We start from the raw sequence: 22,844 nt of genomic DNA on the forward strand, positions 1-22,844 counted from the left end.
TTAGATCAACTCTTATGAAAAAAAAATTAAACTTCATATTATTACTATTATTCAAAAATAATTAAATAAAAGAAACACCTACATAACTTAATATGGATCCAAATTAATCATGTCTTTGTAATCAAACTGTCCAATTAGGAAGCAACATTGACTGACAGTCAATTCCACATGTTCTGTTCAAGTGGAATAGACAACAGATCAAACTAATATCACTAGAAGACACTATCAGGGAATAGACCAGTACTTCAGGAAATTTGGAGAGCAACAACCCTGCATCAGGACCAAGACTCCTCCTTTGTGAAAGGAAAACAGGAGAACTGCCAGAGCCCTGCAAAATGAGCACCATGTGCATGTGTCTGCTCAAACTGTTGGACTCCATGAGGGTGACATGAGGGCCCAACAGGTGGGAGTTGTGCTTATACAGCCCAAAACCGTGCAAGATTAGTATTTGCTAGAGGACACCAAAACTGTGCAGTTATTAAAGAAAGTAAAAGTATTAAAGTGGCCTCAATCTGTCAAGATTTTACTGGACCACTGTGGGAGAGATAAAAAACAATCAAGTGAGACAGTAGATTTCAATGAATAAGAAAACTTAATACTAAAATATCCAATACATTTTTTTTCTTTTTTAGAAAAGGAGCAGTCACGTTCTTGGAAAATCTCACAAAGTAAAAATGAACTTTTCTTTTCTCATTTCATCTTCCTTTGAGGACATTGTTCTAGTTTTTTATGCTCCTCAGTCCCCCAGACACAGAATGGGGCGTAACAGAAATTGGGGGCTCATCTGGGATATTAACCCAAGACCTCTGGCAAGACCCTTCCAGCACCACACCTGAAATTGATAAACAAACAGACACACAAAGATCCTCAAAACACACAGAAGTCCTACTCTGACAGAAATGCAGTACTCAAAACTCAGAAACATAGAATGAAGAGAAAAAAACAAAACAAAATACGGACACAGTCGTAACATAGATGAAAAAACTAAACATTTGGTTTGTTTCAGCTGGGAATTGAAACAATGAGTTTATACAGAATGCAAACACAGCATGTGTTGTAGTTGTGATTTCCCATTAATTTAGAAAATGACATAGACTCTGCTTCAACTCCACTCTTCAAAAGGACAGATTCAACAACAGCAATGTTAAGGTGAGCCAGTTTTACTGCTCAACCCCTTCAGTACACAAGGACAACACAGAGCTTGAGTTTGAACATTCTGTTGACTCTAAAGTGCTTTGAGCCTTCTTATAAGGTAATAAAGTGCTACGTAGGGGCCTGCTACTTATCATTCTGTGGAACTAAACGACTTTGTATTCGTCTCATTTTAGCTAAAGTTCCCATATTAAGTTTCTCAATATAAGAAACTGAATATAGGAGGAACTAAAGAAAAATATAAAAGAAAGGAAGCAACAAAAAAGTGAAGTTCCACTGGCAGATTTCTAAGTCCTGCTGAGTTTGTTCACCACAAGGAGTCTCTTTCAAATCCCATCAATTGACAACATGTAGGAGATATGAAGATTAAAACAGAGAGTTATAGTCTTTATTCTACACCTGATATTTTCAGAAGTTACATACTTGTCACAGAGAGGAGTACTGCATCTTACATTTACATTTACATCTTAAAGTCCTACTATGATCATCTTTTGATCTACTCTAAAAGCAGCGTTTTTTAATTATACTGTTTTTAGCTAAAATGAAAAAAAAAACAGTAGTATTTTTAGGACAGTTTCTGCACAGAAGCAGTAGTTCAGTAAAAATTCCCCACTGAGTTATGGGAAGTACCATTGACCTAGAGCAACCCCGCCCCCCTTCCCCTCTCCGTTGCTTAGAGATTGGAGCAGGGAGCTCAGGACATGTCATCACAAATACAAATGTACTCTTTTTAAAACATCATTTTTTGTTTGGATAAAGAAATACGCAAAAACCAAATTTTAAGCTTAATATTTTATATTCAATTCCGTTCAAGATACTTTATCAATCCCATTGGGGTGGGTAAATTCATTGTTTTATATAGTGTTGTTGTTAGATGTTCTCAATCATGAGAACAATGTCACAAGAATGTTTAAAAAAACATTTAAACACATAATTTTGAGTCATTAATTTGAATTATATTTTAAAACTTTATTTTTTTAAAATACATTAGTATCAAACATGGTAATAATTAATAGTATACAAACCCAAAGTAATAATAAAATAATAGTAATAACAACAGCGGAAATTAAATAGTTATAGTGATTCATAACATGTTTAAAAGGGAGCAGTCAAAAAGCCTGCACCTTAAGGACGTTTTAATAATATATCATCGGGTTTCTATGATACCCAAATAACAATAACAATAATAATAAAACAATAGTTTAATAGTCATCATTGAGTTCATCATCAATAAACAGTTTTAACAATATTATATTGTGTTTACCATCACAATTTTTGGCTGATATTGTTAGTTGTCCTTATACATGCCCTTCATCCATGCTAGTATTTATCATTATATCATATATTCTTATGTTTTTCCCAGATAATAGGTTTGTAACTGTTTTAAAACTTTTAAATATATGTTTTTTACATGTGGCGGTCCCTTATGGGATGCGCTGAAAGGTGAACAACATATTTTTAACTTTTTTTAAAATAGATATTACATCTCAATGTTAAATTCTAAACAAAAAAAATGTTCTTTTTGGCTTATAAAATGTCGTCCAACATTTTTTTTCTTCCAATACTTCAAGATCCACCAGAGAAGATGGTGTTTATTGACTGCGGTTTGAAGTTTAAAGCAAAACTAATAATAGGAGCGTTTTTATTTTTTATTTTTCCTTTTTAAATGAAATAGTTCACCCTGGCTCAGCACTCCAAACAGAGCAACACATCTTCCCTATTGTAGGGAAGCTTTTACACAAAGTGGCAATATGTTGTGTACGCCGGGCTCTGTTGTTCTCTGAAGGTGCAGCAGACACACAACCTGCGAGCGCACACTCGCTTGGCAAAAGATGGCCTCCCTCGTGCTTCAGCAGCACTTATTTCTTCATCCCGTCTCTCCTGCTTTCCCCGTCTCATGAATGCACGCCGAGTCAAAGGCTGCAGGCTGTTCTTCCTTAAACAATCTCCTTCCTTCTGTGTCCGTCCCGGAGGACTCTCCCTTTTGTCGGAAACACACAGCCAAGCCATGAAACCTTTGCTTTGGGCTCATCTCCAATGTGAAATTAACTGATATTTTTCTTTTCGATTCCTCAGTTGGATCGTGCTGCAGCTCCAGCAGCTGAAAAATATATTTGTACCACTTTTAGATTTGCAGCCTCACTGCTCCTGCTGGTGTCTCCTTATTGATGAAGTGAAGCCAAATATAGACTTATATTGGAGTAAAAGGCTTGTTTTTTATTGCTTTTCATTAAATATTAAACAGCAATACTGTTTCACTTGTGTAAAAATAATTTAAAATAATTTAGTTTAAAGACATTTAGTTCTGCAAGTTCCACACTTTCCAATTATGAGGATTTTCTGAAAAAAAAAAAAAAATCTGTTTTAAATAAAACTTGGTTTAGATCAGGGGTTCAGAACCTTTAACCCTTAAAGAGTCATTCAGGACACTAATAAGTATTTAAGCGACTATTTTCATATATATGAACAAACTTTTGTTTTTTGACATCATTAACAAATAAGTAAGGGATAATACCCGACGAAGTGTGCATTATGAGAAATTAACGCACGACGCGGAGGCCTAAACCGTCCGACGCGAAGCGGAGGACGGTTGCCTCCGTGAAGTGCGTTAATTTCTCATAATGCACTCTTCGGAGGGTATTATCCCGCTTATACCATGGTCTTTACAAAATAAATAAACATTTAATCAATATTTAGTACTTTATTCTTGTTATTTCTTTGGTTTAGCTCATTTTTTCACACAAAGCGGACTATTTGATCATCCGTGATGCGGTTTGTTGTCACGGTGACATGAAACACGGCATGAAGCCGGAAGCCGTTACAGACCTCAGCTGCAGCGGTAAAGTGTCGCTGTTTTGAAAGAAAGACCCGGACAAATTAGGATATTTTTCTTCTTTTTCTGACGTTAATCCTTCAGTGAGCAGCTAGAACATATTCAGCTTCTGTCTGTGTTTCATTTCACGGCAGGTTCGTTCTTCTGAGCTGCTCTAAAATGAGAAACTCCCTCTTGTGGTGAAACAGAAGACTACACCTCTCATGTCGAGTGGTGTTTTATTAGAAGGAGAATAACCAATTTGTCAATATTAATTTACCTTACAAAAGGAGAGGAATATAAATGCTGGTCGCTACAATAAGTTGAATAAAGCATCAGTTCAGAGATAAAGTTCATCCATTACTGCTTGTTTTGTCCAGACAATGAAGGAAAATGTGTTTTAAAGAAGCCTGCGCAGTGATATCGAACGTTTGGTCTGTGTGACCGGAACTTCTTTTTTAGGTGTGGTTTATCACCGTGGTATATCAGTTTTTAATGCACACCCAGCAGCCAATCAGAATCGAGTATTCACCCAGACCATGGTATAAAGAGAAAATAGCCTTTATTCAAAACATGAAATGTGTAAAACTTGGCAGAGGCTCACTCGACTTCCTTTCAAAATAAAAGACTTCCTCAGCCACTAATCTCAATGCAGCAACTGTAGTAGAAAGTAGAGTGATGCCATCAGTAAAAATACAAATAAAATCAGTTCATTTTACCCTGTGTGGTGCATCTCAGCCAGAAATGTATAAATCTAACAAACTGATTAAATTAAGTGACCATCATTGTATTTTTAAATCCATAAGGTGCACTGAAAATCCTTGAATTTGTTCAAAAATAGAAAATTCCCTCATTATTTGGTGCACCTTGAGTATGAATTCTGGTTTACTGAACTTAAATAGATTTTCTGTGGCAAACGGACTGATTAACTACAAAGATTGATGGATTCTTGGAGAATTAAGATACAAACTAGTGTCCTTCAGCTGTTTTTGAACGAGTTGAATTAAGTTTGAGTTAGTTTCCTTTTTTTTTTTACTTTATTGGTTATTTACTTTTTATTTTAAAGTTACTTTGACAGTGAAAACTTCTTTCTTTTTCTTGAAGCCGAGAGCCACGTGTGGTCCCAGAGCCTCAGGTCTGCAGGCTCCTGGGCTAAATGCACAGATGCATGTTTAGGTTGCACATACAAATGTAGTTTTGAATTTAAAACATAAAAAAAATGTTGAGGATCCATGAGTTTTATTTATTTATTTATTTACATCCTCCAAGTTATCTTCAAATGAGCAAATAATGAATTCCAACATATTTACCTAAAGTTTCCTCTTAATGCCTGTTGATACAAATATGCATCAAACCACTTGAGCTCCAAAATTTACCAACATTTAAGATCTACATGATCACAAAAATACAAGTGATTTTTTTCACATTGATGGATATCAATTCAGCCGTCAAGGAAAAACAGATCTGAAGCCTCAGTTTGATACACTTCAAGCTGCCAAAACTCTCTGAAATTTTCCTCAATTTTAGGTTAACCAGTGGAAATCCTACTAAAACTTTAATCCAACAGCAATTATTTTTCTTAGTTTTTAACTTCAAGGTTGCTTCTAACAAAAATAACATTTTGTCTTGAGGTCTGATCCTGACTCATCTCTGGACTGTAGGTGCGTGGGTCAAAAAAACAAAGACAGAAAGACGGTTGGATGTCTCGTCTGTGATGGCACTGCAGATAACCACATACCAGAAGTAATGAACTCACAAAGGTCCTAATCTCTGACTCTTTTTAATGTAAAAACATGAACAAAAAAATACAAAAAGCAAGAGAAATACAAAAAGAAAACATTTCTTTGCACTTTAAAAAGGCTGGAAGAATATCTTTCAGAACTAGTCTTAAGATCATGTCTTTAATTCAATGAAAGTATCACAAAAATTCTTTATAATTACAGACTCAAGGTCAATTTACCACAAGAAACAAAACAAATAAAAGACATAAAAAATAAAACGGTGAAAGCATCCATGAAAATACAAGTATTAAAGCAATGACATCATACGAGTTCTTCTTTCTGCATAAAATTCTTCCTCCCAGCTCAACATTTCCATTTCCTCCGCGTATTGCAGGATGAAAATGGAAAGATCCAATCTCTTCCTTATTCCCTTACATACGTCGAAGGGGTTGCTAGCCTCCAAAGTTTCTCTTCAAAGATCAAGGTCTACGACTTTAACTACGGAATTAAGTAATAGGAAGGATATCCTAGAGATGTGTTATTGCTGAGATCTGTGAATTCATCTCCACATAAAAGGATACTAAAGCTCCTCTGACTCACATCTGAAGGTACATAATCATAAATCCCATCAGCTTCCCCTGAGCTCAATGATGATTGACGACGTGTGCTTTTAAGCCTCACTGTCAAAAGATTTATGTGAAAAGGCCTGGCAGAGGGCTCTGCAGGTAATTTCTTGATCAACATTTACCTCTGACATAAGTGGTATAAAATAAGAAAAGGCCATTTGTGATAAATCCTGACATATTCTGAGAGAAAAGGATCTTAGCATGGAGTCCGTTTTTGGCTCCTGTTAAATCAGCTCGACCCGAATTCCTTGAAATGATGAAGAGCAGCAGGACCAGATCAGTTTTTCAGATTAGAAATGTGGATGTCTGTGGGAAACCATTCCAGCATTTTCACTTACTTAAAAAAAAAAAAAAGAATTATTTATTATTAATTTTTATGACTCAAATTCCTAATATGAACTGAAAAAGTAAAGAAAATGTTATAAGATAGCAGGTGTTTTGGGGGTGGGTCAAAAAAAAAAAGTCTGTATAAAACCCAGAAAGAGTATTTGGACTGTCTTACGCCGGAGTCACACCGGACGCGATAGCGCCGCAAAGCGGCGCGGAACGGAGTGCGCTTCCATTCAGCGCCCATGTTAACCTATGGCGTCGGTCACACCAGGCGCGAGGCGACGCGGAGCGGCGCGGAGGGTCCGCGCGGTGCAGCGCAACGTTTCGGCGTCTGGCCTATTTTGTGCGCGAGCCGCTGGAAGGAAGTTGCATCAAAATACATGAGAAAATCCGGTTTATTTTCAAAATAGAACCAATTTTTCACAATAAAACACCGCGATTGACAAATGTGATCATGTTTTTGTGTCTAAACAGACTGTAGAGATGAAAATATGCATACAATCAAAACACACAGACACGCGTGCGCGAGAGCCCCCACCCCGCACACCACAGATCTCTGGAGCGGGTGTGCTGGGCTGTAGGGTTCTGGGAGGAAAAAAAGCAGGGCAGACGGTGCCCCCAAATGCAGTGGGGGGACACTGGAGCGGGGCACGGGGCTGTGTTTGAACGAGAGAGAGGCAGAGGAGTGGTTCTTCTTGGAAGAGACATCAGGTCTGTCGACCGTCGCGGAAAAAAATCGCGTCTGGTGTGACCAATAGAGCGCCGCGAAGCGGCGCGCGCTCCCTTTCGCGTCGCTGTGCGGCGCTATCGCGTCCGGTGTGACTCCGGCGTTAGGTGGTAAGACCTCTCTGTCCCCTTCTGATCAACCACATGTTTCCTTTTCCTCTGTTTTCCCAATCCAGGACAACAGTTATTAAAGTCAGTTCTACTTCTGGGCTACTCTGGGCCAGTTTTACCAGATGACGAGATGGTTCCTGGGGAGTGATAAGAATTGCCTTTGAAAGATCAGGATGTGGCAGAAAGTCTCTTAGGTGGAATGCTAACGTTTCCTGGCTCAATGAGCTTTTGTTGAAATTCAGTCCGATTTCAAACAAACCCAGACCACCTCAAAAAATGGGTCCGAGAGCCTTTCCATCCAAACTTTGTTCTGGATTATGGGGGAAACAAACTGGTTCACTTGAACCATATGTGTCTACTCTAAATACACCCTAAAATAAAAAAAAGAAAAGCATTTTGCTCACCTGAAGTTGCACCATAGGCTCCAATAAGAGATGTTTAAAAAAAAAAAAATGCGATTTAGAAGGGTTATATAAATGTAAAAACTAATATCACTAAAATAGATGAGTTTCCAATGAGGTTTTTTTATTGGTCTTAAAATTATACAAACTGATAAAATGATTAATTTTTATGGGAAATAAATTCTTATTTTGTATTATAGTGTCTAAGAATTTTATAATCCTACAGTTTTGTCATGTAGACTAAACCTCCTTGACAATTTTAAGCCTGTATCTCCGTATCCAAGAGATTCTAAGAACATTACATTTATTGAATTGACTAATACATGCATTGCATTGCAATAAACTGCTAAGGGCTGCATTTTTTTGTATTGCTGAAACTTTTATTTAATGGGAAATAGTGGCTAATTTTTGTCATTACATCTAAGGATTTTATTTTAAAAAAATAAAAAATAAGTGGTTCTAGGCCAACAATTTGAATAACATTATATATTCACCAATTTGCAAACACTTCTGTTGAATCTAATTTGATTTGGACCATTTCTTATTTCAACAGCTGATTTACAAACTTGCCCAGCGCTTCTCTTTTCTCATTTGATAAGTGCTCTGATTATCTCTTTTTCTTTAATTGTAACATTTTTATGTCATTTTTTGTTACTTTTGACTTCCTTTTAAAAATGCAGCCAAAATCAGTGATTCTTAACCATTGTGCTGCTAGAGATCATGACGTGTACCAGCAAAAATATATTGAGCTGATTTATTCATTTGCAAACCAAACATGCAACTAAAGATAAGTAAATTGGAAAGAGAGTTTTTCTAGCATCTGATCACAGTGAGCTTCTTTTTCTTTAAACAGAAGGGAGAGTACAACAATCTTGAGATGTTCCCACTCACTGAGGAAATGATATGTCAACACTGCTGCACCGTGCCAGGCACACTTCTGAAAACTCTTGAGAAATAGTCATTTGATTCCTCTTCTGTCTCACAGAAGGCTTTGACAGGGTTAGAGGCCCATCCAGCTCAGTATAGATTGTTGGGAAGGAAATTACTTTACAGAAGCAACAGATACACAAGATCTACCAACCCGGATCAGGTGTGGTTAGTCAGTCAGAATGAGGAAACACTCGAGTCAGCAAATCAGCAGAAAGCAGTGCAGAGGGTTGGATAGTCCTGAGCAGGAGGGATTGCTGAACTGAGACGAGATCGTGATCTGACAGCTTTTGGTTGATTGTTGCTGAAGAGTTCCCATTCTGCCCAAAATACTCTTACTGGCCACATTATTTGCTAGTACCAGGTTGGAGCCCCTTTTGCCTTCAGAACTGCTTTAATCCTTGGCGACGTTGATTCAACAAGGTACTAGTCCTTATTGACATGATGATATCACACAGTTACTGCAGATTTGTCATCCATGAAGCCAATCTCCCGTTCCACCACATCCCAAACGGGAGCTACTGGGTTGAGATCTGATGACTTTGGAGGCCATTAGAATCCAGTGAACTCATTGTCATGTTCAAGAAACCAGTCTGAGATGATTCATGGTACCTTATGCTGCTATAAAAGCACCATAAGAAGATGGTACACTATGGTCATAAAGGGATAGACATGGTCAGTAATAATACTCAGGTGGGCTGTGTCATTGTAACCATGCTCAATTGGTACTAAGAGGGATAAAGTGCACCAAGAAAATATCTCTCACACCATTACACTACCACCACCAGTCTGAACTGTTAATGCAAAATTCTGACATCACCATCTGAATGTCAGAGGAAACACTCATCAGACCAGACAATGTTTTTCCAATCTTCTACTTCTACTGAGTAAACTTAATGCTGGTTTTATGAAATGACAATAATTATATTAAGGTTAAAGTTGAGATTAGTGTGTGCACAACCTTAAATGAAAAGATATTTTTAAAAACGTCACTGTTATTTGAGTGGAAGTAGATCCGTCTCTGGATACTTTCACACTATTCAGAAATAGTTCAGGATGACATTACGTTTGTGGTCACACCGCTTCTGCCAAATCAGAAGTGAAACACATGGAAACACTTCATGCCTGCTTTTCTTATTGGCACTGTAAAGTTCTCAAATGTGTTATCTCACTGCCATCTTCAAAAATGTGCCAAAAGTATGTTTTATTTTGTCTATTGGAGAAAAGCAAAGGGTTATTTGAAACTTCTTATTTTGGACTTCTTTTGTCATGTCTCATATACAATAAAGAACAACAATGTCCTCATGAATGTTTCAGTACAACACCCTAGGCTTGTTCGTCTCCATGACCCTGTTAGACAAAATCTTAATTTATTCATGCCACAAGAAAACCTCTCATTAATGCTTTATCGGAAGCTGCCACACAAGGATCACTTTAAAATTCTTTTCAGAATGAATATATATTTCATAACACCCAAAAGTAAATGGATATTTTTAACGCAGGACAAAAACGTATTTGTCCATCACCAATTCTACAAGTTCTCAAAAAGATTAAATCTGTAACATTCATGATAGGAACACTTCAACTATGGAAGTCAGACAGTAAAAAAAGAATCCAGGAAATAACAGAAAGTTTGAGTGACAAATTGGAGCTATTCACTCGATCCTCCTCATTCGTTCTTCTTTGCATGGTTGCTGCTACACAGAAACTAAAAAAACAGATAGAAATCATAAATAAAATAAAGAATGAGCACAGATTTGGACTTAAATATAGTATTTGTTGTAAATATGGCAAGACTTTAAGTTTAAGAATAAATATGATGGGTCTCTAAAGTAAAGAGAGCCAAGAAAACTAATTCAGAGCTTGGTCAGTAACTTTCCCCCGCTGTCCAGTACCCATCCATCCATCCATCTTCCTCCGCTTCATCCGGGACCGGGTCGCGGGGGCAGCAGTCTAAGCAAAGATGCCCAGACTTCCCTCTCCCCGGCCACTTCCTCCAGCTCTTCTGGGGGGACCCCGAGGCGTTCCCAGGCAAGCCGAGAAACATAGTCTCTCCAGCGTGTCCTGGGTCTTCCCCGGGGCCTCCGCTCTGTCCAGTACCAGTATTTTTATTACTGTGTAAAATTATTCTTATGCATTAAAGTAGGTTTTAACAATTTAAGGAATTAATTGTGAAAAATGTTTCAATCTTAGCCTGAACATAATCATAAGTGAGATATAAGAAATAATGATTTTGTTGATGCCACTTTACATTGGCCAGACTGGTGTGACGTGAACTCAAATGACCCAAAAATATGTTTTCTTAGATTGATTGCAATTTCATACGTTTTTTTTTTTTTTTTTTTAAGTTTTAGTGAGTTTGATTTCTAGAAGGAAAGTTGTAACAGGACTAATATCTCAAACACCAACACTAAGCTTCTCCTGGTTCCAGACTCTGGGTACGTGTCTATTCCTAGTCTCATTGACCAGCCTTTGACTCCATTTCCCACAATCCTCCTGCACAGACTTCACTGTTGGCATCAACCAAAACTCCTGCGATTGTTTCAGCTTATATCCCTCAGGTAACACCTAATTTATCCAGCTGAATGCTTTCCGATCCCACTCTTCCCCAATCACTTCAGGTGTGCCCCAGGGCACCGTCTTGGGGCCCCTTCCCCTCCTTCCCAGTCTAAAAATATATTGCATAAATTCAAACTCCCCCTCCACTGCTACATTGACAACAGCCATCTGTCAATCAAACCCAACTCTTTACTTCCCTCACTTCCTCACCAGTTCTCTCTTAGCAGTTTGATCCTGATTTTCCTCTATTTAACTCATTAGTGACAACTCAAAACTTCTTGCTGGTATCAGCTCCATCACTTTGAATTTTTAACTGCATAGCTACTCTTGTCTTCCATGTAAAAAAGTCTGTGTCTCATATATTCGTACACCTTCATTATCAATCACAAATACAAATAAATTTCACCCAATTTACACATTTTTGTTTGTGTAGTATCAACCGTCTCCGTCTCCTGGCCCATGAGTAGATCAGTCGACCTCTGCATAATGAAGTATGTTATTGTTGTTATTACCAGCATATTTTTCCAGTTCAGCCACCAAAATGATCATATTCTTCCCTTCTGATTAAAAAATGTAAAAGTTCCTCCATCTCATTTGACTTTAAATTAACCTTCACACTCAGCAGCCTCAGTAACATTTAGGGTTTTCTCTCCACCAGGGACGCTTCACACTCTGTTTAAAAATAAGCTGGAGGAAGTGTGAGGTGTCACCATGTGTTACTCTGTAAGCGAACATTCATGCACACATCCTATAATAAGTCGGATGTGAGAAGCACTCTTATCACTTCTTATAGTCAACTTCAATTACCACATGCATTTTGACAGAAGTTTAGTGCAAAAGCAGCGATTGAAAAACAACATATGCTTCCTTCCATCCTTTAGCAGGTTGAATTTGTCGAAGACGGTGTTCAGAGTTACACTTGCGGGCTTTGGATGTGTGTTGCACGATTTCAGCTCTCCAGTCTGTGTCATGCTGTGTTTTGGTTCTTTTCTTTAGTAAAATAAATGCAATAACAATAGATTCTTTTCTGTAAGAGTCTTTCAGTTCAATAAGCCTTGAGCATTTGAAACTCCTTCCAAGTTTAATGTGGCGCAAGTTCTTATTTCTTTAAACTGCAGCACTATTGAATAGGTAAAAAAAATGCATTTTCTCAAGGAAATTTGAGTATTGTTGGAAAATAACTGAACACTTATGTGTTTTTCAAAGGAGAACAAATAAACAAATAGAACCTTAAAACGGGAATTTTGTCCTAAGTTGTCAGATTGAATGTAAAAAAAAGAAGTGCATTAAATTTCAGTCAACTGAAACTAGATTAAAGATTATAGCTTACATTTGTAGTTTTTAGTGAAACTAACAAATATTTGGAATACATTTTGGTTATGCAATTACTTAAAGACATAATTTAATTTTGTCATCCATATAAAGTCTCTCAGAGCTCATTTAATTACAAGACATTATCATTTTTTACATTAATTAGAAGCACATATTTAAAACTTGATTGGAAATTAGAGGAAGATCTAAAAAGATAGATCTAATATTTTGTTCAGGTCAGGCATTTGACATCACACTAAAGACAGAGGATACTCCAGGATTTTGAATGTGCAAAAAGCCCAAGGTTTTCACACTTGACAAGCAGGGAGGGGCTTTCTTCTTTTTCTTTTGTTACTGCATGTCCCCCACCTAACAGTTGAATTAGTGCGTTATGTCGAAGCTGTGAAAATCTGACCAATCTCGCTCCAGGCTTTTTCTTTCATAGCCCTATTCCGATATCTGAATGACTTGGTGCCATATAATCCTAACTGGGTGCAAACCGCAATTATTCATTTGTTCTCCGTGATCAATTTTCAAACGGTTGACACCTATGTTAATGAAAAGGAACATCATCCATTCATCACTTCTAAATCCGAGTCCCTTTGTCACAGACGGGAAGACAGCTGGTTCCACTTGGTGCAGGGCTAGTTTAGAAAGGGAGACAGGGATCAAGCACAGCTAAAAATCTACAAAGCTAAATGAGGGTCAGGAAGGGAGATCAGTCACAAGCAGGGGATCATCAAAGAAGAAACTAGAGTTGTCACGGTCCAGAGGAGGGGCAGGTCAGGTGGCAGGCAACCAGAGACAGCCCCAAGAGTCCAACTACCTCTGCAACTAAAGTTCTCATTGCACATTTTTTCCAGCTCTTGGTATTTTTTAATCTTCTTATGGTCCTTCTTTGGAATGTTCCCATTGCTTGGGGCTGCTATATTCATCTTCATATATTGTTTGCTTCTTGTTCAGCACTTCTATGCTTGGTGTGTTGTCCATCAGCATTTTCTCTGAACCTGTGAAGTCCCTCATTGGTTGATCAATCCCAAGTACCTTTGGAAGCGTTCCCATTTTGACTGTTGAACTTCCAGCTTATATTTTGCATATTATTTACTCTAAACCAGGGGTGTCCAAGTCAGTCCTCGAGGGCCGGTGTCCAGTTTTCCAACCAACCTACCATTGCAGCTCCTTATTGCCCAAACACACCTGATCAGGTAGTCAGCAGCAGATAAGGCAGGGTTTCTGGAAAACCAGCAGAAGCCCGGCCCTCAGGGACTGACTTTGGACACTCCTGCTTCACACTGCTGCCTCTTGCTTTTGGTGTTCCATGTATCTCCTACCTGCTTGCGTACTCTCTGCTGGTATGTTCTGCATTGGCTCAGAGGTGCATATTCTGGACCAGGAGTCTTGCCTGGTTTGGTCTCACTTGCTCTTCCCTCCCTTTCTCCTTGGGTTCCTATTGCTCATAAGCACGTCATGGGGTCTACCCCAAACAGAAGCTATGCCGATGTTGAGAACAAAACCTATAATCCCCAACATTTCTTTTCCACTTTTTTCTAAGTCAATGAGGATTTTTACTGTACTTAATGCCAATTTGAAACTCCAGGCCACCTGATTCTTGCATATTCCACTGTGATTCTTGCACAGAGCCATCTTCCTAATGTATTCTTGGATTTCTACTGTCTCATCTTGAATAGAAGTTTTAGTGAAGTCCCCCTGTGAATCATCTCTGGATTTTGGGTACAACCCGCAATGCATTGTAAGGCACTTCTCTGTCTTGATGTCAATGGCCTGCACCTCTTTTTTTTAATGCCAGTGGGGATCTAATGACCTCCAGGGCGTAGATGTTCACAGCCCAGACTTTGTTCTCGCTATTCATCTGACTTATTTCCTTATTCTATAAATATTTGGCAGTTGCTGGTTTCCTTTCTCCCTTGACTTCATTCCTTTCTTAAACATTCACTGTAGTGATTGTTATGGATCTTGTTCTAGGAAGTCTCCATGTTCTGCTTGCAAGTCCAGTACAGCCACTGAGCATTGTTGATATGTGATGTTTCCATCTCCCATATGCTTCTTCAGCATTGTTCAGCTTCGTGCCACAGTGGATCTGTCTTCATGTTGCTACACTGCCACTGAGAATTCACCTTTGATGGTCCAGTGGACCTGGCCTCTATCTCTGGTGTAACTTTTCAGGCAGTCGGCCAAGTCTTTCTTCCGATGCCTCAGGTATGGACAGTTCTTAGGGATCCCTTTGTTCTTCACACCTCTATGCAGTTTCAATGGCTGCTATGTATGCTGCCTCTGTTTCCATGGAGAATACTGCTTCATATGAGGGGTTTTTCTTATCTTATGGTGTCTAAAGCTAGTCTTTTTCAGCTCTCTAGTCTCAGTGATTGCAAGAATTATAGTTTACCTTATCAAGTAACTAAGTATTGTAGCCTTTTTATTGAAACTACTGTAAGTCTTTACAAACAGCAAATTTGTGAAATGCAAATTTAATGACTTTTCCAATCTAAATTTAATTCAAATTAAAGGTGAAAAGTGTTCAAATGCTTTATTTTATTTTATTTATGTTTTACCATTACACAAGTGTCTCTACAGAAAATGCACAACAACAAAGTCAGTTTTATCATCTCATTTAAAGTCCTCTTGGCTAACTACAACATATACACATCCTATCAAAATATACAGTATATTTTAAAACATTTTATAACTGCATCTTTCCTTGTCTGAGTTTCCACACAGTTAATATAAATGCACAATTGCCAATTAAAATTAATGATGTCACAACAGTCAATTACAGAAATCAAATTGTTTTGCCCAATTAGTAGCAAACTAAACTAGAAGCTTAAAACTAAACATACTAGAATAAAACAGTAGACATGCATTATGCTGCTCTTTAATAAAATTTATCTGGGTTTTTCCATTTTTATTGTTTTATTTATTAGTTTTAATACTTGGAAATCAAATTAATTTGAGTAAAATGAACATTTTTGCTCCTGCTTCATTTGTCACTACCAGTTTTCATCCATGTGGGGGCATCATTGCTTCACAGTCACTCGTGGCTCACACTTCTGCTGTGCTGGGGCCGTTATCTGGGACAGAGTGACATTAAGAGAAGCAGGTAAAGGTTAAATACTTCTCTCCTGGGCGTTTCACTCAGCACCTCCATGTGAAAACCCTTATGGAAGAAGATGCAACCGGCAGCTCTCAGTTTTTCATGTCACTGGGCAGCCTTGTTCAGCTTTTGCTCCCATGCTTATTATCAACTCAGATTTAGGACTTTTGGTTTATAAACTTGACTAAAATTTGAGGTTTTTATTTGTGTCTCAGCATTGTGAGGCTCCATTACTTGATTTCTCTTATTTCTATTGTTTGTTTAAAAAAAAAAACTCAATGTTAATGACACAATTTGTGAAAGGATTAGATTTCAATTATTTATTTTAGTCCTCAAGTTCAAAGAAAAACTCAAAAGTTCTTAAAGACAACTTATGACCTTTGCAAGAACACTTTCTGAAAGTGCAGTTGTAATTACTTGTTGACATTTATTCTAAAATGGATTTTCCTGTTGATTTCAGGTTGGATTTGCCGCCACTTTTAGTAAACATAACATCAATGTAGATGTCACAAAACTTCTGTATCTAAACCCTTGATTCATTGATGTGTCTCTAAAGACATTAGTTGACGAGAAAACTGCTGGCCAGAAAAATGTTCTTTAAAAACACAATTATTTACTCCTTAATTGAGTGGAACTGATAAGTTTTTCCTGGTAAAAAATGTGCTTCTTTCTGTATTTAAATATCAAGAAACTTGCTGATGCAAACATATGACACTGAACAGCTAGAGTACAAAGAGTCTTTGCAAAGAAGATGAAAAAAGAAAAGATAAGCAGCAATAATTACTTTCAACCCCACAATTTAGGTAAAATTCTGCTGCATGAACTCTAACCTCTAGTTAAGATCATTTATTTTGCATCTTCACTTGGATATTTAGTTTAAAGCCATATTTACTTTGGTGTTTAAAATAAAACACAAATGAAAGTCATTTTCTGACTCTGATTTTTTGAACTATGTTATATTTGCATGACCTTTTGGTAATTTGTGTCATGTCGTAATGTCAAATCATATTTTTTTAAATTCAAACTATTGTGAGTAAAAAACTTCTAGATTTTTAAATGACATGTTTAAATCTTTATCATCCTTGCATAAGAATCAAGTGGAAACCTTTAAACTTTTAAAATAAGCACATCAATGATTGGAATTGGGTCATGCAGCTCATTACAGTTGGTTCAAAAGTGAGGCATTTCTGTATTGAACATTTTTGAAAAATCGAATAGAATTTTTAAAACATACTTCAAAACTTTGTTTTTATTACCATTTTATAGTCAAATTATGACTACCCGCTTCATTTTTTTTTTCATTTGACACCATAAATTTGTACAAAAAGAAATGTCATCTTTTAATTGACGGGTGAATGTCACATAAAAAGCTTCTTGATGGTTGTTTTGACAGTTTGAATAACTATCATAATTATTTTAATGAGCAAGATGGCAATTAAAAAAGGAAAAAGGCTTCACATGCACAGCAGTAGGTCACGTCACCACACACTTTCACCACCTTTTAATTCCAAAGTCTGTTTTTGGATTAAAATGAAAAGAGTTCAGAGGAAAGTCCTTGCAGCTATCTTTTTTTTTTTTTGCAACAGTAACGTGACTTTCTAGCTCAAGAGAGATGTTAACTTTATGTGTAATAACTGGGAGTCAGTATTTGGTTCTATCAAAACTTAATCTGCTGGTAGACTTTGTGTTTAATCTTTTTTTTTTTGCAGTAGCAGCAGCAGTTGCCATCCTTTAAATTCATGGGATTGTCCTGTTCAGGAGCTCAGTGACACTTCTCAGTATTCAAAGACAAGTTCAAACCATATTCAATGGGATTCAGGATCCTCCTGCCTGGTCAAGACGGACATTTCCCCCCCAGAAGTTCCAGCTAACCCTCTGGGGAAGATCCTTTTGGTTGGAGCCCACTGGCTGAATACATTTAAATATCTGGAGTTTAAACTGAGATGGCTTTGAATGTTGAAATTCTTATCCTTGACTTTGCACTTTAATGCAGTAGGCAAAAAAACAAAAAAAAAAACAAAACAAAAAAACACACTTGTAGAAGACTATTCTTTAAAAAAAAGTGTTTATAAAAGTTATGACAACGTTTGCAGGTTTTCTTATGGTGTAGCTTCTAGATTTAGTTTTATAGACCAACTGTGATACCAAAAGCAAAAACTGATACTTCCTGATATTAATAAATATAATTCAGATATTGGGAGATAAGGCTTCTCGTCACAAAAAAGCGATTTTATTTCATTTCAAGTGCTTTTCTAAAATGAGCTGAACAATGCCAATTCAAATCAAAGATTCAGTCAGATAAATTAGCAGTGGCACTTTTATGTTCCACCGTTTTATTTGAAATTATGTGGAGATACTCAGAACGGTGTAATGTGACAAAAATAGCTCAAGGATCCAGAACAGATGCAAGCAAGTACCTATGAAAACCCATAGGGGAAGGTTTTATGATAGAAAATAAAAGTGTTTCTACAAAGATGACATACAAATGAATGTAAGCCTGTCTGCAGAGTTGGACTGATCTGATCATAAAACCTGAACCAAAGATCTAGAATCCGAGCTGTTATCCAGCTAAAATCTGCATCTGGTCCAAATTCTACCAAAGCCAAACCAGATGAGGATAACTGTTTGATGATGAAGATGATGATGATAGCCAGGTCTGCCAAAGTGATAAAACTTGTGTTTCCCAAACCTGGACTCCAACTTATAAGAGGATTTGGTCACTATTTGATTTGACATCAAGAACACGAGAAGATATTGATGAATTCCAAGAAGTTCCATATCCAAATCAAATATTTGATTAACGTTTTTCATTCTTTCAAAACCCAAAGTGTTTTACATAAACACAATGAAAACACTTATCAAAATGCATTTTAAAACAAAAATTGAACATAAAACCAGCACAAGGGAACCATTTATTCCAAGGTCCAGCCCAACCACAGGGGTCATTGCTCCAGCGCCTGCCCAACAAAGAACAGCTCTACAGCTATTGGACCACAGAGCAGGACCCCAACCGCCCCGCTGCAACCCCCCACCCCCACCCGGTCAGTGGTGCCCAAGAATAATGGATCCTCATGAGGAAGCACTGGAGTTTAAAAAATAATCATCTTAATATAGTAATAATGTTAAAATAGTTGTATATTAAAAGAAAACTTGTAAATTAATTCTAAAATGTAATGGAAAAAATAATTAAGTAAAATAAATATACAATGTTTTAAGTAATGGAAAAAATAAGTAAAATAAATATACAGTTTAGATAATTACAAAATTAATCTTTAGATTTATTGTAAAATCGTTCCCATTATTCTTTTAATTATAATTATGCCGTTTTTAGACAAAGCAAAAACTTTATCGTTTTGCATTACTCTGCAGAGTAGAAGAAATTTGCCTCCGAGTTATGGGCGGGACTGTTAGAACAGAGTATGCCTACCCACACTTCCCATCATCCATCAGCTTACTTTCTCCTCACAAGCCCAACTTAACATTAATGGTGAAACGAAAAATTGGAGCTATTCATCTGTGCAGTTTTAAGCCAGATGCCACCTTGAACGAGGAAAACAAAGACGTTCACAGATCTATTTGTCTGCAAATGGAGGCATCAGAGTGGAGCAGAGCAGGACAGCAGCTTCTATGTTACACCAACAAGCTTTTTCCAACGGCGTTTTTGCATCTTTTCCTGATTCACCACAATCTGAATAAACATATTCAGAAATGCAATTTTAGAAAGTAATTCTTTGTACATGTACTCCATCATTTAAAAAAAAGAAAGAAAAAAAGTCATATATATTAAAAATCCTCATGTTTTGCATCGGTGTCCTCCTTTTGTGTTTAGACGTCTTATTTTTTTAATGATGTCCTTGTATGCTAACGCATAAAATTGAGTATTTGTTTGACATTACATTACTGTAGAAACACATCGTCAAAATGTAAAATGTCAGCATTTTCGGCTGGCAGTGGAGCTCGTTAGAAATAAATGAGTTATTAATGTAATTTCCTCCAGTAATTGAATCCAACAGAATGGGGAAGGCTGTAAATTGAGAACTTGCCTCTCAGCGTGGTTCAGTGGTGATTATTCCAAACCCCACAGTTGTGAGCACTAAAAAAATAATTACTTAAAAGGTAAATAAAGAAGTACATTTGAAAATATTAGACAATTTATTTCATCTTAAGCTTCAAACTTCATACAGTGCTTCAGTTTACTTTAGGTCTTGATATAAAGAGCAGCTCACCAAAAGCTGCTGTACATGCCACTTGCATTTAGGCTATAAAGGTGAAATCCTGACAACTTGGGTTTGCTCAAACTCTTTATCTAATCTTTTTAATCATTAATGCTGAAACACTGACACACACGGCTATATGGAGGTTAAATGTTAGGAAGAGATCACGCAAGTTAATAAGCTATGATGAAATAACGTCTCTGAAGCCAACTGAAAGCAAATTTTCATGCGATATAATCTTTCCTGAAAAGGTTGTGTCACACTCATTAATATGTAAATGGATGTATGTTATACCTGTGCATTCAATTAAAAGGATTTACTCAGTTCTTGTTTTGAAGAAAGCACTTATCGAGGGAATTTAAAAAGCTGTTGAGGGACTTTTATTTTACACTGAGTGCTAAATCACACTTTTTACTTTTTTTTTTAGCAAAGGAGTTGAAGCGGCTCATTATTCCAGGCTTGTTACTGAGACAGCATCGAGGCTGCCAACCTTACTGAGCAGCCACACTTTTTTTGATAGCAACTGTTGGGCTCACATGCATCCACTTTGTAGCGCTCCTTTTGTCCGCCTCTCCCAAGAAGCTTCCTATTAAAGAGAAAAAGCAGCCCCTAAAGCAGCAGAACCAGCCTTTTCCTCGGCTTTAAACTGTGGCTGCCAGTTGGGTGAGGTGCGTGCAGCCGCTTTCATCAGTCGGAAAGTTCCATCTGAACTTTGTGGTTGTTTTAATGTGAGAGGAGGAGAGTGGGGATGGAGCTCAGTTGGCAGGGGTTGGAAACCAATTGGCTGGATGTGTTCTTAACAATGGATGCAGTGGTTTCAAATAGGCAAGTGAGCCTTGGTCTCATGTTCACTATACTTAAATCTTAACAACTTATAGTTCATCAGCCCTACGGAAGGTTTTTATGATGTTAAAATAAATACAATCAGAAAAAAATACATTATTCAAAAGGTGTTCTAGTCAACGTGTTTTACAATTGAATACATCTTTATCTCAACATTTGCTGTGAAATTGATTAAAAAGTCCCACTCCGATCATCTTTTGATTTATTTTGAAAGTTTTATCAGTGGTCTTTTAATTATGATTGTGCTGTTTTTAATAAAAAAAAAAAACGGAGAGTTTCTGTGGAGAAATTAGCTGTTCCCACCGATAAGTTAAAAAACTCAGAATGGCATGCTAGCTTGTTGCGTACGCAAAGTTGTATGCCATATTGGAATGTATACATGCTGTTTCACTGCTGGGCTACAACTGCACAAACAGATCTAGAAAAACAAGAATGTGACTTTTCACAAGTAAACTATTACTGTGAACCGACGAGGGACAAGTTATTAAAAAACATTTAAGGAAGATCTAAGTGAGTTTATTTTCAATAGTGAATGCTTATACTTGTTGCCTATTCAAAGTCAATGCAGAAATAGTGTGAAGCTTTAGACTTCACACTATTTCCATGTTTTCTGGCATGACCACCAATCTTTTTTTCTTCTTTTTTTTTTTTTTTTAAATGGAGGATGGCCGGGGTATTTATGTGTGTTCAACCTCAGATCAGAGCAGAAGACCAGGATTTCCTCTGTAGCGGTGAGGGAATATAGGGAATGAGCCCAGCGCCAAATCCTCGTCCGGACCGGGACATATGGCATATGTTTCACTGCTCTGGGCGGGAACCGGCTCATATACAACGGGTGCAAGAGGTCTGTAGCGATGTCGGTTACCCATAGACCTGTATATAAACACGGACCAAGAAGTCTAACAGTTTGTGTAAATCTTAGTCTGCGTGTAGATTAGAATAAAATCACAACCATACATCAGGTATACAATGAGTTTCCTAATAACTTTTTTTTTTTGAAAAGTTTGAAATGTTTTTCATTTGTTGCACTTTGTGCAAAAATATTTATACCATGGTGTCTAGTTTTTTAAATTGAACCAAAATTTAGCATTTTATGGTCACTTTACTGCATCTGCTAAGCTGTGTCTCATTGTTTTCATACCATTCCAACATGGTGTCGCTCTTTAAGTATTTTGGACAATGGTAAAAAGCCTGCGTGCCATCTCTTCTAATATATAACTCATTGGTTTCCTCTCTCTCCAGTTTACATACAGCCCATCACAACCTAGACATTACTGGTATTAGCTTTATCAGAGCTATCCAGAGAGTTTTCAGCCAGATACCAGCTCAAATGAAAAACAAAGACACATAGATCTATTGTCTGCAAGTGGATGCATCAGAATGGAGCAGAACTCTGAGCTTGTGGCCTGCCCACTGTATGTTGTAAGTCACCATTAAGCTCTTTTTCCAATGGTCTGTTTTCATTGCAATGACTTGAATGAAGAAATATTAGTTTTTGTCATGAGAAAAATGCCACAAGAAAATGTGCAAAAATGCCAAAAACCCAATTTTCCTTGGACTTCAGTAAAATATTTTGGGGCAATTTGTTGCTTTTTTAAAACATGCAGACAAGGCAGCAAAAGATAAGATGTTGCTCATCAACAATTTCTGTTCATCTGACAAACTTCACACTTTTTTTCCCCCTCCAGAGAGTTTCAGATCTTCAACAGAACAGATTTTTCAGTAACCCAAATTTGGGTTATGGAAGCACTCAAGGGGTTACAAAATCTCCACAGCTCTCAGTCAAACTCTACAAGTCTTTCAAACACACAAAGGACCAGATTACATTTATAGTCCCTTTTGGTAGAGGAAGGAGAAGTTTTTATTTATTTAATCTGGACCTCAATAAGAATGGAAGGGTTTTTGGAACTTTGAATTTTACCAAAAAAAAAAAAAAAAAGTATTTACATTAAAATTAGGGTCATTTGGATCCCACAAGACAGTGCGCAGAACTTTTTTTTCC

This window comes from Oryzias melastigma, linkage group LG17 (assembly GCF_002922805.2).
Source record: "Oryzias melastigma strain HK-1 linkage group LG17, ASM292280v2, whole genome shotgun sequence".
NCBI lineage: Eukaryota > Metazoa > Chordata > Actinopteri > Beloniformes > Adrianichthyidae > Oryzias > Oryzias melastigma.